Here is a 6,777-nt window from a genome sequence, read left to right as displayed (position 1 = left end):
GCGACCTCCTCGTCGTCGGGCTCTGGCTCGCGTTCCCCCGGGTCGCTGGCGCTCCGCCCCGTCAAGTCGAAGCCGCAGGAGACGCCGCTTGGGCGCCGCACCCGCAGTGGCGCCCTCGTCATCAACGGGGGCGGTCATCCCTCCCCTCGTTCCTTCTGCCTCGTCCGACCGAAAACTGAGCCGGGGTTGCTCCCCGTGAAGAAGGAGCACGAGGACATGGCCGCCGCCGACGAGACCGCCCTCAAGTGGGCGAAGACGGACTACGTCCGCGAGCAGGTGGAGCGCCAGCACCGGGCCTACGAGGAGATCAAAGCTCGGCGCCGCGGACGCGACGAGGACGCGCTCGGGCCATCCAACCCCCCGCGCGTCGGCGACCCTGGTCAGGGGTGCAGCAGGGACGGCGGCGGCACCGGTGGGACGCAGGGCAGCGGCGACGATGACGACGACGACGAAGACGACGACTACACCCGGTTCTACAGGCTCCTCGGCATGTAGAAGGCGGGCGGCGGCGGCATAGTAGGGCTAGGTGTAGTTGTTTTTAAATCATGTTTTTTTTTGTTTTTATTACAAATTTGAATGAAATCGCCGAGTTTGGACGGATTTTGTGGCGTGTTTGTGCCAATTTGGGGGCGATCTGGGGGCGGCGGCTGGGAACACATTCGCCTCGTGCCGAAATTAACGCCGGTTTGGCCCCAGATGGCGTTTTTTCAGCGTCCTGGGGGGCCGAACGGGCTGGAGATGCTCTTAGTGAAAGGACAAAAGGTTGGGTGAAGCACTCCACCTGGCTGAAAAAAGAACAATGTCTTTTTAAGTAAGCAGGGATAACAACATGATTATGTCCTCCTAGAATTTAGTTGTGTGCATCTCAGGAAAAAAATTGTTGCTGGGACGGGCTTACACTTACACCTATGCTTATAAAGTGCACTTGTGTACTTCGAAATGTCCAAAATAAATCAACACCTATATAACTTGCTATAATATGCTAGCTCACATAAAAAAAGGCGAAAATGCTATATGGCGAACATTTCTTAGGAGGGGGTGGCAAACAAACGCATTTTCCTAACTGTTTTACTTGCGATGCGAGATCAAATTTTGGCAGTTTCTACCCGTTTTTGCCTCAAAAATAATTTTCTTCCCAGCAAGTGTTAGCAAAAAGTTCGCAAATGCCACCCTTCACAGCGAACATTCGACAACTATTGGGGTTCTAAAAAATATAATTATTTTCCTTTTTTTAGCTTGAGACTAAATCATCGTGGCTCTAGTATGAATCCAAGGTTTTAACTGAACCAATTCATAGGATCGCAACAAGATAATCCAAGGCAAGAATTGATCTTCACTAAAATGATTTGTGAAAAAACATTTGGATATACTTACAAGAAAATTGTCGTCCATTTCGAATAGGCTTTATTTCTCTTTTGTTTGCATAAGCCATATATCCATCATAGTGCTATAGTATAATAACATTTTTTGTACGCCACTGCTAAAATATCACGTAGGTGATCTCACGAATATTTGGCTGGAAGTCTCTTTTTTCATTGTTTTTTATATACCTCACCCTTCATGCCGAATGGTGCATTGGCTTGAAAATCTCAAATGCCATATTGTCCCATCGAGATGAAATGAAAGACACGTGTGACATGTTGCTTGCTACTACTCCCTTTATTTCATAATGTAGTGCACATATTTTTTCTAGAAATTCAAACTTTATAAAATTTGACCAAATATGTAGAATAAATTGTTTCAATATATAATATCAAATCAATATCACTAGGTACATGATGATACATATTTTTATATTGTACGTGTTTATTTAGTATTGTTTTTTTTAGTTTTTTTTATAAATTTGACCAAAAGTTTACAATGTTTATTTTTTTTATTAATAGAAACTATAGGCATATTATGAAACTAAGGGAGTACGTAACTTCCCTGGCCTGAGAGCAACTCTAGCAAACCCCGCATCCCACGCCGGCCCGCAAAATAACCGTCAAATTGCGGGTCGGTGTCAGAAAATCTGCACGATCAGACCCCGCATCCCGCCCCGGCCCGCAAATATTTTTGCGGGGCGCGGCAAATCTTCTCCCCCAACCTTTATCTTCATGGGTTGGGAGGCCGACCCGAGCTCAACCCCTATCCGCCGCGAGATTTGGCGGGAGGGACATTTCTGCACGCCCTTTCCCGCTCCCCGCACCCTACGCCACCATTGCCCCGCCCCCTCCGCAAGCTCCGGTTCCTCCTCCCCGGCCGTCCCTCGCCGCCATGGACGACCCCATGTTGTCCCCCGTCACCATCGAGGTCGCGCACGCTCCTTCCCCTCGAGTTGATCTCGTCGCCGGCCATGTTGGTGTTGGAAATATGCCCTAGAGGCAATAATAAAAGGGTTATTATTATATTTCCTTGTTCATGATAATTGTCTTTTATTCATGCTATAACTGTATTATCCGGAAATCGTAATACACGTGTGAATACATAGACCATAACATGTCCCTAGTGAGCCTCTAGTTGACTAGCTCGTTGGTCAACAGATAGTCATTGTTTCCTGACTATGGACATTAGATGTCATTGACAACGGGATCACATCATTAGGAGAATGATGTGATGGACAAGACCCAATCCTAAGCATAGCACAAGATCGTGTAGTTCGTTTTGCTAGAGCTTTTTCAATGTCAAGTATCTCTTCCTTAGACCATGAGATCGTGTAACTCCCGGATACCGTAGGAGTGCTTTGGGTGTACCAAACGTCACAACGTAACTGGGTGACTATAAAGGTGCACTACAGGTATCTCCGAAAGTGTCTGTTGGGTTGACACGGATCGAGACTGGGATTTGTCACTCCGCATGACGGAGAGGTATCTCTGGGCCCACTCGGTAATGCATCATCACAATGAGCTCAAAGTGACCAAGTGTTTGGTCACGGGATCATGCATTACGGTACGAGTAAAGTGACTTGCCGGTAACGAGACTGAACGAGGTATTGGGATACCGACGATCGAGTCTCGGGCATGTAACGTACCGAATGACAAAGGGAATTGTATACGGGGTTGTTCTAATCCTCGACATCGTGGTTCATCCGATGAGATCATCGAGGAGCATGTGGGAGCCAACATGGGTATCCAGATCCCACTGTTGGTTATTGCCCGAGAGCCGTCTCGGTCATGACTACGTGTCTCCCGAACCCGTAGGGTCTACACACTTAAGGTTCGATGACGCTAGGGTTGTATGAATATGAGTATGCAGTATACCGAATGTTGTTCGGAGTCCCGGATGAGATCCCGGACGTCACGAGGAGTTTCGGAATGGTCCGGAGGTAAAGAATTATATATAGGAAGTGGTATTTCGGCCATCGGGAAAGTTTCGGGGTCACCCGGTATTGTACCGGGACCACCGGAAGGGTCCCGGGGGTCCACCGGGTGGGGCCACCCATCCTAGAGGGCCCCGTGGGCTGAAGTGGGAGGGGAGCCGGCCCATAGTGGGCTGGTGCGCCCCCCTAGGCCCACCCCCTGCGCCTAGGGTTGAAACCCTAGGGTGGGGGGGGGCGCACCACATGCCTTAGGGGGCACTCCTCCCCCCTTGGCCGCCGCCCCCTTGGGAGATTGAATCTCCCAGGGCCGGCGCCCCCCCCCTGGGGGCCTATATAAAGGGAGGGGGGAGAGGGGCAGCCGGACCCTGAAGTCCTGGCGCCCCCTCCCCTGTTACACCTCTTCCTCCTCCGTCACGTGCTTGGCGAAGCCCTGCCGGAGTGCTGCTGTTCCACCACCACCACGCCGTTGTGCTGCTGCTGGAGCCATCATCATCAACCTCTCCTCCCCCCTTGCTGGATCAAGAAGGAGGAGACGTCACACGCACCGTACGTGTGTTGAACGCGGAGGTGCCGTCCGTTCGGCGCTAGGATCTCCGGTGATCTGAATCACGGCGAGTACGACTCCATCATCACCGCTCCATCTAACGCTTCCGTACGCGATCTACAAGTGGTATGTAGATGCAAACTCACTCCCTTGACTCGTTGCTTAGATGAACTCATAGATGGATCTTGGTGAAACCGTAGGAAAAATTTTAATTTTCTGCAACGTTCACCAACAGTGGCATCATGAGCTAGGTCTATGCGTAGTTCTCTATTGCACGAGTAGAACACAATTTTGTTGTGGGCGTAGATTTTGTCAACTTGCTTGCCGCTACTAGTCTTATCTTGCTTCAGCGGTATTGTGGGATGAAGCGGCCCGGACCAACCTTACACGTACGCTTACGTGAGACCGGTTCCACCGACTAACATGCACTAGTTGCATAAGGTGGCTGGCGGGTGTCTGTCTCTCCCACTTTATTTGAAGCAGATTCGATGAAAAGGGTCCTTATGAAGGGTAAATAGAAGTTGACAAGATCACGTTGTGGTTATTCGTAGGTAAGAAAACGTTCTTGCTAGAACCCAATTGCAGCTACGTAAAAGATGCAACAACAATTAGAGGACGTCTAACTTGTTTTTGCAGCAATTGTCATGTGATGTGATATGGCCAGAAGTTGTGATGAATGATGAATGATATATTGTGATGTATGAGATCATGTTCTTGTAATAGGAATCACGACTTGCATGTCGATGAGTATGACTACCGGCAGGAGCCATAGGAGTTGTCTTTATTTTTGTATGACATGCGTGTCATTGAAGAACGCCATGTAAATTACTTTACTTTGTTGCTAAACGCGTTAGCCATAGAAGTAGAAGTAGTCGTTGGCGTGACAACTTCATGAAGACATGATGATGGAGATCATGGTGTCATGCCGGTGACTGAGATGATCATGGAGCCCCGAAGATGGAGATCGAAGGAGCTATATGATATTGGCCATATCATGTCACTATTATATAATTGCATGTGATGTTTATTATGTTTATGCATCTTGTTTACTTAGAACGACGCTAGTAAATAAGATGATCCCTTACAAAAAATTTCAAGAAGTGTTCTCCCCTAATTGTGCACCGTTGCTAAAGTTCGTCGTTTCGAAGCACCACGTGATGATCGGGTGTGATAGATCCTTATGTTCACATACAACGGGTGTAAGACAGTTTTACACATGCAAAACACTTAGGGTTAACTTGACGAGCCTAGCATGTACAGACATGGCCTCGGAACACGGAGACCGAAAGGTCGAACACGAGTCGTATGGAAGATACGATCAACATGAGAATGTTCACCGATGATGACTAGTCCGTCTCACATGATGATCGGACACGGCCTAGTCGACTCGGATCGTGTAACACTTAGATGACTAGAGGGATGTCTAATCTAAGTGGGAGTTCATTAAAATAATTTGATTAGATGAACTTAATTATCATGAACTTAGTCTAAAACTTTTTGCATAATATGTCTTGTAGATCAAATGGCCAACGCTCATGTCAACATGAACTTCAACGCGTTCCTAGAGAAAACCAAGATGAAAGATGATGGCAGCAACTATACGGACTAGGTCCGGAACCTGAGGATCATCCTCATAGCTGCCAGGAAACAATATGTCTTAGAAGGACCGCTAGGTGACGCTCCCGTCCCAGAGAACCAAGACATTATGAATGCTTGGCAGTCTCGTGCTGATGATTACTCCCTCGTTCAGTGCGGCATGCTTTACAGCTTAGAACCGGGGCTCCAAAAGTGTTTTGAGCAACATGGAGCATATGAGATGTTCGAGGAGCTGAAACTAGTTTTCCAAGCTCATGCCCGGGTCGAGAGATATGAAGTCTCCGACAAGTTCTATAGTTGTAAGATGGAGGAAAATAGTTCTGTCAGTGAGCACATACTCAAAATGTCTGGGTTGCACAACCGCCTGTCCCAGCTGGACATTAACCTCCCGGATGAGGCGGTCATTGACAGAATCCTTCAGTCGCTCCCACCAAGCTACAAGAGCTTTGTGATGAACTACAATATGCAGGGGATGGTGAAGACCATTCCTGAAGTATTTTCAATGCTGAAGTCAGTAGAGGTTGAAATCAAGAAAGAACATCAAGTGTTGATGGTCAATAAGACCACTAAGTTCAAGAAGGGCAAGGGTAAGAAGAACTTCAAGAAGGACGGCAGAGATGTTGCCGCGCCTGGTAAGCCAGTTGCCGGGAAGAAGTCAAAGAATGGACCCAAGCCTGAGACTGAGTGCTTTTGTTGCAAGGGGAAGGGTCACTGGAAGAGGAACTGCCCCAAATACTTAGCGGATAAGAAGGCTGGCAACACCAAAGGTATATTTGATATACATGTAATTGATGTGTACCTTACCAGTACTCGTAGTAACTCCTGGGTATTTGATACCGGTGCCGTTGCTCATATTTGTAACTCACAGCAGGAGCTGCGGAATAAGCGGAGACTGGCGAAGGACGAGGTGACGATGCGCATCGGGAATGGTTCCAGAGTCGATGTAATCGCCGTCGGCATGCTACCTCTACATTTACCTACGGGATTAGTTTTGAACCTTAATGATTGTTATTTGGTGCCAAGTTTGAGCATGAACATTGTATCTGGATCTCGTTTGATACAAGATGGCTACTCATTTAAATCCGAGAATAATGGTTGTTCTATTTATATGAGAGATATGTTTTATGGTCATGCCCCGATGGTCAATGGTTTATTCTTAATGAATCTCGAACGTAGTGTTACACATATTCATAGCGTGAATACCAAAAGATGTAAAGTTGATAACGATAGTCCCACATACTTGTGGCACTGCCGCCTTGGTCACATTAGTGTCAAGCGCATGAAGAAGCTCCATGCTGATGGACTTTTAGAGTCTCTCGATTATGAATCATTTGACACA

This window comes from Triticum aestivum, chromosome 1B, assembly GCF_018294505.1.
Source record: "Triticum aestivum cultivar Chinese Spring chromosome 1B, IWGSC CS RefSeq v2.1, whole genome shotgun sequence".
In the NCBI taxonomy this organism is placed as follows: domain Eukaryota; kingdom Viridiplantae; phylum Streptophyta; class Magnoliopsida; order Poales; family Poaceae; genus Triticum; species Triticum aestivum.
The sequence above is the reverse complement of the archived record's forward strand: the minus strand, read 5'-3'. Positions refer to the sequence as shown.